Source organism: Hipposideros armiger, unplaced genomic scaffold (assembly GCF_001890085.2).
Source record: "Hipposideros armiger isolate ML-2016 unplaced genomic scaffold, ASM189008v1 scaffold_538, whole genome shotgun sequence".
Taxonomy (NCBI): domain Eukaryota; kingdom Metazoa; phylum Chordata; class Mammalia; order Chiroptera; family Hipposideridae; genus Hipposideros; species Hipposideros armiger.
Window position 1 is genome coordinate 1,138,638 of NW_017731888.1, and position 10,299 is coordinate 1,148,936.

Consider the following 10,299-nt stretch of genomic DNA (forward strand, 5'->3'; position numbering starts at 1 on the left):
TGAGCATAAAGCACCTGAGCACCAGGTGGGCGGCCAACACCCTTTGTGGAAATACCAAGACGACGGAAACAGACATCATGGAAGAAATTTTGAAAGTGCTGACACCGTGTAAAGATGGTGCATGGAACGCTATACCCTCCTTTCTGAGTCCCAATAAACACATCAGGAGATTTTTAAAGACACTCATGGCTCACATGATGAGAACGGGGGAGGAGGCAAAGGCATCCCAGTTTTGGAAGCTGAAATCACCTAGTAGATCTGAAAAATCAAGTGTTTGTTTGTTGGTTCAGAAAAATAAGAACCAACACAGTTCACTGAGGAAAAAAGCCCATTTATGTCTGTGAGAGTTCAACGTCTTTTATAAGCCACCAGCCTGTGCTGTTCTGTCACAGCAGCCTGGACGGGCAGAGACTGCCCAGAAGCGCAAGATTTAGCAAGACTGACCAGGTCGCTAGAAGAAACATGAAGGTCACTGCTGAGAGAAGGGGGATCCTCTGCGAGTCAGTAAGCTTTCTGGCCCCAGCCCCGCTCCTGGCCCTGTGCAGCCAGTGACTGTACTTTCCTGACCCAGCAAAGATGGAGCTGGAGTCGCCAGGGAAGATGCAGTGGAGACGCCCCAGGTGGGGCCAGGCGCAGCTGGGGCAGGACTCGCCCGCTTACAGCAGGGTGTCGAGTGCCCCGTTCTCTGCCCGCTGCCCCGTGATGGGCCACTTCCCCGTCACACCCCTGGCTTCTCAGCTAGTTGACAGGCTCCGACAGCCCCTGAACTAGGCCTTGGCACCCAGCAGTCTAACCTGTGCGGTGTTTGCCCGTTGTGTCTGCGTGCAGATCGCAGCCCTTCACGGGGCCAGGGAGTGTGCTGGCCGCGGTACTGCAGCCTGCTGTATGGGCACACCGCCAGACTCAATAAATATTCACTAAATGAGTGAGTAGGTGCGTACATGAAGGCTAAGGGTTCAACTTAGGTCCTGTGCAGGGAGGGAGGGGCTTATCGGGTCCGTGCAGGGAGGGAGGGGCCTATCGGGTCGAGGAGGGAGGGAGAGAGGGAGGGGCTTATCGGGCCCCCGAGGAACAGAGTGAGTTGGGAACCGGGAATCAAGGATATGAGAACAGGGTGGGCAGTCAGACCCCCGAGAGGACCCCTACCTTCTAAAGCGCAGAAAGCAAGCTGAACGAGGAGCGCTTTTGTGCTGACGTGAAATCCCAGAGTCAGCCAGAACTTTCTAAAGCTCTTGGAAGAGGGGGAAAAAAGCAACCAAGAGAGTTTAGAAAGCTGGATCGTGCAGATGTTAGCGAGGGTGTTGAACCGTGCAGCCCACCTGAGAGGAATGGAGAACGGTTTCGGTCAAGTTAATTCAGGCCTCACCTGTGACCCCACCTCTGCCTTTGGACGCGTAACCGGGGACTTTCACGCAGGCCCTTGCCTTTACATGGACGAACATAGTCGCTTCAGCGTGGTTTGTGGTCCTGGAAGCAGGAGGCTGCCTGAGGACATGGAGGGGTGATTGTGAAAGGATGTGATGTGGGTGTTAGAAGCTGCAAGTTAGAGGGACACGTAGCCTCACAGATGGAGCGCTAAAGCAGCACACCTGAAGGAAAGAATGAGCCATGCTGAGACGCGCTCAGAAGCATTTTCACAAACATGCACGCGCATAAAATGGATTTTACAAGAATGTCGTCAAATAAAAAGATATGTTGTAAAATGATTGCCTGTGGCAGAGAGAGGGAATGCAGAAAAAAAGGAGTGGATGAAAGAGGGTAACAAGAGCAAGGAAGAGAAAATGCCGTGCACAAGAGGATGATGTGGGGAAAAGAGTGGCACCATGAATTCAGCAACTGGGTCCAGCAGGCAAAGGAACAACCAACCAACCATTCAACCATCCAAACAACCACATAGCCATCCAACCCCACAACCATAGAACCAACCACATAACCGTATGATGAAACAACCACACCCAAAAACCAGAAAATGAACCAACCAACCGCACAACCAGGCAGGCAACCAAACAACCACATGGCTGCACAACAGAAAGAGTGAGCCACCCAATGTGGGCGGGTTTATGGTGTACCAGAGCACTCACAATTTGAAACATGAAATCTGTGCTTTTTGTAAAAATTGAAGTCTGAGACAAAAGGCAAAAAAAACTAATGAAATTCATATTAGATTTTTAAATGTCACAAGATCCGAGAGGGCCCTGGATATGCTGATCCCTACACAAAATTCTCTGCAGGCTTAATTATCTTCTGCCGTGTTTGGTTCACTCACAGCATGCCTGGAGCATTTGGGTGTCTGCGAGTGAGAATAAAATAGACTTGGGGAGTGCAAGTCACACAGCTAGTCTTCTGTCTGGAGACGACAGAAGCCTCATCTGGTAGAAAGTTCTAGGCCAAGATGCAGTACGACCAAGGACGGCTGCTCTCCAGAGCACCGCGACCATGTGCCGGGGACCTGGGCTCACCGGAGGTCCAGCCATAGATGCAGGCTCTGCAGAGGGACAGGGGACAGTGGAAGGCAGTCTGCTTCTCGTCTGTGACGTTCTCAACGGCCTTCCGTTGTCACCGTGGCTGGAGGGAATTTGGACCTCCAAAAAGTTACGGTACCCAAGGTGGCTCACTCAGGTTTTCAGTCTGCATTCTTTTTTATAGTAAGATGCGTTTATGTGTCACGTGCCATTTTGACTCAAGTCACACTAGTGTTTATTCATAAAATATATTACTCAATTGAAAAGGGGATTCAAGGAGTGAGACCTTCCAGAGACACCTCCGCGAGGCGCTCTGAAGGCTGCACACGAGGCTGACCGTCTGGTTGTGCAGCAGCTGGCGGTCACACCTGTTTCAACACAGGCCTTAGATGTCCCCGTCCCCATCTTGCTGAGGTTGGGCATGGTGTCCCAGAGCTCTCTCCTACCCCTTGCTCTGTGCTGCCTGTGGTGAGCCGGGGCCTAGGGAGGGCCTCTCAAGAAGTGACACGGGGGGCCCATGGTAATAATTATGCCAAACAGCAGGCACACCGCAACTGTCTCGGCCCTGAGGGGAATGGTCGCATCACTTGATACCAACGCTAGTCCATCCGTATTCAGTTTCCCCCGTTGTCCCTTGAAACCAGGATCCAGTCAGAGTTTACACGTCGTGTTGCTTGTGCCCCGTTGGTCCCCAGCCATCTCCCCCTTGCACCGACTTTGCAGAGACCAGGTCAGCTGTCCTGCAGAATGGCTCATGTTCTCATGAGTCAGTTTGTTTCCTCGCTATCATTTCCTGTCACTGGAGGTTAGATTGAGGCCATTGCAGTCAGTGTGTAAATCGGGGTGATGTCCGCACCCGCAGCTATTCTGAGCACCCCCTGATTTCTTAGCACGCACTCATGGTTCTTCCCCAAGTCGGTTACGCAAGGGGCTGCAAAGCAGTGAGGGGACCCGGACTGCGTGCGGGCTTAGCTTACAGCCCAGTTCACGCTGCTCCCCGCAGAAGGACTGGCCATGTGACGGCCATGGTCTGTCTGTCAGAACCTCCTGGAATACGCTCGGCAGCCAGTCCACACATCCTTCTGAGAAACGTGCAGGACAAGCCGGGTAATTCTGAGAGCAGGCGCCCGCCTGCCCAGGGTCAGCAGCCCAGGCTGGCCCCAAGCGTGTGGTGGACGTGTCCCCTGCCCTCCTCACCCCAGCTCTCCCGTGGGGGTGGTCACGTCTCATCACCCCGTCCCGACCTTGTGCAGTTGCTTTGCCCAGATCCTTAGGCTCATCTTGCGTGTGTCTTCTGGGTGGATGGTAGCTTGTGGCGGTGCCTTTATCCCGATATGTCAGCCGCCAGTTTGCCGAGCCTCCCTGCTCTCCATCTTTCACACTTTGATAGGTGGTCCCTGTGGCCTCAGCAGTCCAGAGTTGGCCAATCCGCAGGCTGCCGGCGAGTGGCCGTGTGGACCATCGGTGGTGCCATGACCCACCTTCTCTCGTGCCGTCCTCCAGAGGGAGGCTTGCCAGCCTGAATCCTGAGGGAAGGGCTCAGCTGAACTGGAGCTGGCTCCCCGCTGCAGAGAGGGGCGGCCTGGACCGGCCGCGGTGTGTCCTGCCACAGGGCTCCCCCCCCCTCCGCCCCAATGGGCTGGAGAACCTTCTGCAAACGAGCAGGGCACCCACATTTGGACATTATCTGTTCTTGACCTTGAGGGGATCAAAGCATAAAATATGAGCTGATGCCTACCCAGGAAGGCTAGGAACACTGAACAAGTAGCCATTTTAGCAGTTACACTTAGAGGCACTGTAAAGTGCATTCTTATTTTCAGGGTGAAATGCACAGGTCGTCTAAGCTACGCATGTTACTTTGGCTAATGGTTTAGTTACCCTAGAAGAGGCTCCCAGAGAACAGACATACTATCTTCTGATCTCCCCAAATCTTGGGAGACAGGCGTAAAACTGGCTTCAAGTTCTCAGTGCCCCATGTCTAAATGCACTGAGTCGGGGAAATGCTGTCTGCGTGCGTGGCCAGGGCCTCAGCGTGCGGGAGGGCATGTGAGTGCCTTCTGTGAGTCACTCTGCACAGTATCAGCACCTGCTCGCAGATACGCTGGGTCACACCCATTGGGACGACCCCCAAGAAGTCTGCAGAGACCGCAGGCACAAGATGTTATTGTAGAAATTCCGGGACATTGGAGGGGACAGCCGCGGGGTTCTCGGCCCTCTCTCATTCCCATTTTCATGTCTGAAGTGGCGTTTTCTCCCAAGCACCCACTCATAGCTTTTTTCAGTCACTTGAGGTGCCTTTTTTCCAGTGTTTTCAAAATGTGACACACAAAGGCCTAATGTGCCTCTGTTCCACTTCGTGGCTAGGGTCCACTGAAGGGGCGGGGCTGGGGTCCCTGTGGGCCAGGTCAGCGATGGCCCAGGAAGGACAGGAGGCTCCGTGGCCCATTTCCCAGCTGCACAGCTGCAATTGGTTAAAACCCTCCATTCCAGACGCCCGACCCACCTCTGCCAATTCCCGGCTCTCTTTGATCTCAGGAGGCATGGGGACCCCGCCCTGCACCCCATAGGGCCGCCTGAGTGCTGTTTGTCCTGGTGTCCCCGCCGCCCACCCCCCACCCCGGTGTCCCCTCCTCCAGGTAGCCTCACCTCCAGTCTGCTCTTCGTGTTTGAGCGTGTGTTTGGGTTAAAATGGGCAGTGTTTTGTGCAGCTGCTGTAAATTTGCATATACGGGTTGGGCTGTGTCCTTTGTCCTAATAGCCTGTTTTTAAGATTTACACATTTTGTTCCTCCAGTTGTGGATTCTCACCACCGTGTCCTACCTCACAGCTGACCACGCGTCGCCCGTCCGTGCTGAGGGTCCCCCACGCACGCTCTCCCTCCTTCAGCCGTGGCTTGGAGCTTTGACTGGTGGCCTGGGGGCTGTGTCCTGACCTTTCAAGAGTGACTTCCAGGCCAGCCCTCACAAAGAAGCCTCCTGTTTTCCTACGGTCTGGCCCTCGTCCCAGGGCTGCAGCACTGTGATGGGTGATGGAGACCACCTCCAGCCTGCAGATGGGGCCTCTGCTGGCGGCAGAGTGACGCAGTGAAGGCCCAGGATGAGGCTGACACACCGGCCCAGCCCCAGCTGGACGTGGACCGAAGGAAGCTCTGTGCAGCAGCCACACCGTCACCCCCCAAATGACTTCCCCTGGTGGCGGCGCCCGACACAACCCACCGCAGGACACCCTCGCAGACGCCGTCCCGTGAGACACGGGGGGCTGCCTCCCCGCATGGACCACCAGGTCCCCCGGAGCCCCACCGGGCCCCACTCAGCACCCCGTCTCGCTGCTTTGCTTGTTGCCTGTCTGATGTAGCATGTTTCCCCACTGATTGCTGTGCACACGTCCCCTCGCTCGACAGGGCAAGTCGCACATGTATGCTGCCTTCCGGGGAGGCCCCTTCTGGGATGGTCCACACGTGTCGTTCCCTGACTTTCTGTAGGGTCCCCTCCTTTTCGTCTCGATCTGCAGGGACTCCTTGCATGTTCGAGAGCAGAGCCCCGTCTTCTCAGCTGTTTGTCTTTGTGAACTCGCCTGCCCATGTTCTGCCTCGTGGGCTCGTGAGGCGGATAAAGCGCTTTCCTGTCCCCAGATCTTGTGTTTTATTAGCGCTATAACTTGACCTTCCCCATTGGAGTGTTTAATCCAGTTGAAGTCCACATTTGATATGACAAAATGAAGGCTCCAGCTTCATTTTTTTTCTTCCATACAGTGAGCTGGCCTCTCAGCCCCAGCCTTTAAAAACCTCTGTCCTTTCTCTCTCGATTGTGCAGCGGCCGTCTTGATTAAATGCCGGGTCTCCCGTGTGCCCGTAGGTCCATTTCTGAACCGTTTCCCTGTGTTGATCCATCCGTGTGCTCCTACGGCCCACAGAGCTTGTATCACTGTCACTGCGAGGTGCACAGGCCTGTCCCCCGCCCCCGCAGTGCGCTGTATTTTAAAATTACTTTGCTATTTATATATTTTTTTCATATAAATTTCAAGTGGTGTTTTTTAGTTTACCTAAAATTTCAGCTGGGATTTTTATTTCTATTTCAGAAGTTTTGACATCTTTACAAAATTAACGCATCACATTCAAAGCCATACATTTGCTCATACCTTCTTTTTTGTCCTCCAATGGGGTTTAAAATGTGTCTTCATAAAAGCCTTCGTCGTTAGGTCAATTCCTTCAGCACCTCTGTGCGGAGTGGCTGTCACAGCTCCCAGCACTGGGGCTCGGGGATGAAGGCGATGAGCCGGCCCCGCCCCCTGGAGGTGACATCCTGTGTGAACAGGAGCAAAGGACTGTTCTGTGGCCTTGTGAGGATGGCAGCTTAGTGACAGCGATAGAATGCAAGGGGACACTCTAGTGCCTTAATTTTTATTCTCACTATTAATGCTTATTTACTCACTTACTATAGGCTATCTTTTACTATTTTACCATAATATTTTACTAAATGAGCATTGAGTAAATTTATTTATTCACTATAATACTTTCTGTTTGAACAGTGATGGGGGAGAGGAACAATACTAATTTGTATCAGCCGATCTTATACCTGGCAACCTTGCTTAGTTTCCTATTACCTCTAAAAGCCCATCAATCGTACTGAGGAATCTATTTGATGATCTTATCAACTGCAAATCTCTTTTCAATATTGATGCTTATTGTTTTATTTTCGTGTCTTATACTTGTTCCTAGGACATCGAGGGTTCAACAGTAGCAATGATACCAGGCATCCTTGTCTTGTTCCTGATCTTAGTATAAATTATATAAACTTTATCCAAGTATGATGTGTATTATAGGTTTTTATATATTACCTTTTTCAGGATAGCAAATTTCCACCTATTGTTTTCTGAGACTTTTCATTAAATAAACATTAAATGTCATGAAATGAATTTTCTGCATCTCTTCAGAACACAATTTGATCATTCTCTGTTAATCCACTGTGCAGTGCGGTAGTTTAAGAAAACTGAACACAAATTGTTTGACGATCTTCCCACTGAGAGATGGGTTCTCTGCCCCCTCCCCTGGAATTTGAGAAGACATGACTTCTTTGACTAAAGAACATGATGGATGTTATTGGATGACTTCCAAGGCAGGTCAACAAGTCACCTGATTTCCTGGTTCCTCTCTCTGTGGGAAGTCTGAGACCAGCACAGGCACCAGCCATCAGCCAGCATGAGCAATGGGCCATGAGCGTGAACCGCCCTAGAAGTCTGGCCTCGTCGGGCCTTTAGCTGATACCATGTGAGTGACCCAAGCAAAGTGCACAGTCTCGAGTCTGGGCAGTTTGTACGTCAGCAGTGACTGGACCCCGTGGCTGATTTGCTGACAGACCCCTGATGCTCACTCTCCTGCGTGACTGTGAAGAGCTGGCTTCCTCATGTCATCTTGTGTTGGATGGCTGTGTCTGCTTGGACCTTCCCAGTCTCACCCACAGTTTGGCATCTCCTCTCCTTCGGTTTCCTTTGTGGACGTGCCTCACTCAGACCTCCTTCCACAAGAGTGGCTGTGAGAGCACGGCTGCCCCGTGATGACTGAGCATTGCAGGAGAGCATGGTAGGAGAGCACGGCGGGGGAGCACCGTAGATGAGCGTGGTGGGATACCTGTAACGCGCAGCATGTACGCAGGTGTCCCCGTGCGCCCGGCCACATCACTGACACACCTGCGGTGAGTCTGATGTGCTTCCTGCCCGCTCCCCCTCTCTCTCCTCATGGGTGTTGGGCCTGCATTGTGGACGGAAGCTCCCTGCTCACTTTTTCTCTGTCCCCTTTGTTAGGGTTGAATTGTGTCCACCGGAAATCCAAGTGTTGAATCCCTAACCCCAGGGCCTCAGAATGTAACATTTGGAAACGGGGTCGTTGCAGATGTGACCGTGAGGATGAGGTATACTGGAGTCGGGTGGGAGGTTCATTGTATATGACAGGTGTCCCTACAAAGGGGGTTTGGAGGCACACATGCAGGGAAAGGGCATGTGAAGATGGAAGCAGAGATGAGGGATGCGTCCACAGGCCAAGGAGCACCGAGGGTTTCCAGAACCCACCAGAAGCTGGGAGAGAGCCTGGAACACACCCTCCCTGGGCCCTGTGATCTGGGACTTCCAGCCTCCAGACCCTGAGCAGTTCAGCATCACGTAGTCAGCTCAGACCTCTCACTGCGGGTTCAGCCTCCCTGTGGAGGCCGCCCAACGTCACTACATGACAGCTGCAGTCGATGTAGGTTCTCTTCTGCCCTGAAAAATCTTGATCTGGGATAGTCACAATGATCACCCCTGTGAACTGCACATGTAACACTCAAGACATGGTCACAGAACACGGGATGCGTGGACAGGCTCACCTCAGACTCCTCAACCTACAGGACCTTGTAAGGATTACGGGACAACGGATGGAAAGCTGAGTGCTCGTATCGATGGCAGGCGACTGCTTTCCTCCTCTGCTTCTGTGTTGAGCGTTCACAGAGCAGCGCCCTGCCCCTCGGTGTTCGGGAAGTGGGCTCCTGCTGGCCTGGAGGCCCCTGGCAAGTCAGGGAGGTGCTGCTGCCAGCCGGTGTTGTCACTGACAGCACACAGTCCCCTCCACAGCGTCCCGGATGGACAGTGCAGGTGTCGTGATGGGCAGGCGCGGGGACCTGGGGCGCAGGGACCCTAGATGAGTGTCCCTCGGGAAACGAGCAGTCCCCACTGCTGGCCTTGTCACCTGGGGATGGAAAGTTCTCCCCAACCCCAGATCTGATTCTGCATTTCATTAAATGTCGCATTAGACCAAATTCCCGGTATTAGTCTTGTGAGATCTGAAGAGTACTCTGGCGCTTTCCTTGTCATTCTTGATATAATTTTTTTTTAAATCTGTGGAGGATCCCTGTGAATACATAAGGCTGCTGCAGGTAGGGAGAAAACGCTAATGTTTCCCTCCTTTTAATTACAGCTTTTGAATTGCCATATCGATTGTGTTCAGTCATCCTAGCTTGTGATATTATAAAACTAATTCAGTGAACACAGACTTCTCCTGGTTAAATCTCATAATGGCTCATGAAAGTCTTAATTAAGCATCTGCTAAAGAGTAAATGAATGATGATAATGTTTGGTAATGGCTGTCATTTTGGAGTAACTAATGCCAGCGTTTGGGGAGGATTATGAGAGCTCCTGCTTTAATTAATGGTAACAACTCTGCATTAGACTTTGTACTGAATTTACTGTGTTGGAGGCGGCGGAGCCAAGAGTCAGGTCAGTGTCTGCACCGTAACCCACCTCCCAAAATGCGCGTGGTGACTCAAGAAGGCACCACGTTAAATTCACTAAGAAACAAAAAAGAAAATCCAGGGTAAACCAAGATTGAATTTGACAATAATTAGGGTTAGAACTATAGTAAAAGACGCCATGAGCTAAAAGTTGTAAATATTCAAAGGTCTCACCAGCTCCTCTGTCTGCACCCTCTCCCACCCGCTTCCACCACCTCCTGGGCCACGGCTGGTTCCTGGCCTTGGGAACCAGGTGACGTGGGGAGTCGTAGATGAGAAGCATCCCTGAGGTCCTGGGAAACTTCTGTGGAGTCCCCGGTTAGAGTTTTGAGTGGAGACGTGTGGAGTCAGCCAGGAGGGACCTCTCCATGGCAGGGGGTGTCCTGAAACCAGGACATCGCATCTGTCATTGTCACTGCTAGGGTGGCCTCCAGGTCTCCACCTCAACAAGGAGCCATGGATGGGAGAGGCATTCTTATCTGAGAGCCCGGGTGGCCAGCTCAGTCCCAAGCATGTGACCCCAAACTCCACTGATGCTCAGCCCCTAGCCTGGCTTCCGCCACAGAGCTGCCCCCGGCTTT

The 10,299-nt window shown here is 52.5% G+C and overlaps 1 protein-coding gene across 1 annotated transcript in view; it reads left to right on the forward strand.

Moving 5' to 3' along the window:
• The window catches only part of ERICH1 (glutamate rich 1), a 45,301-nt gene extending 37,149 nt beyond the window's left edge, over nt 1-8,152 (forward strand). Inside the window, exon 7 of the transcript XR_002126894.1 lies at nt 5,256-8,152. The gene's annotated coding sequence lies outside the window, so the exon portion shown is untranslated. The remainder of the gene's footprint in view (nt 1-5,255) is intronic.
• Nucleotides 8,153-10,299: the final 2,147 nt, after the last annotated feature.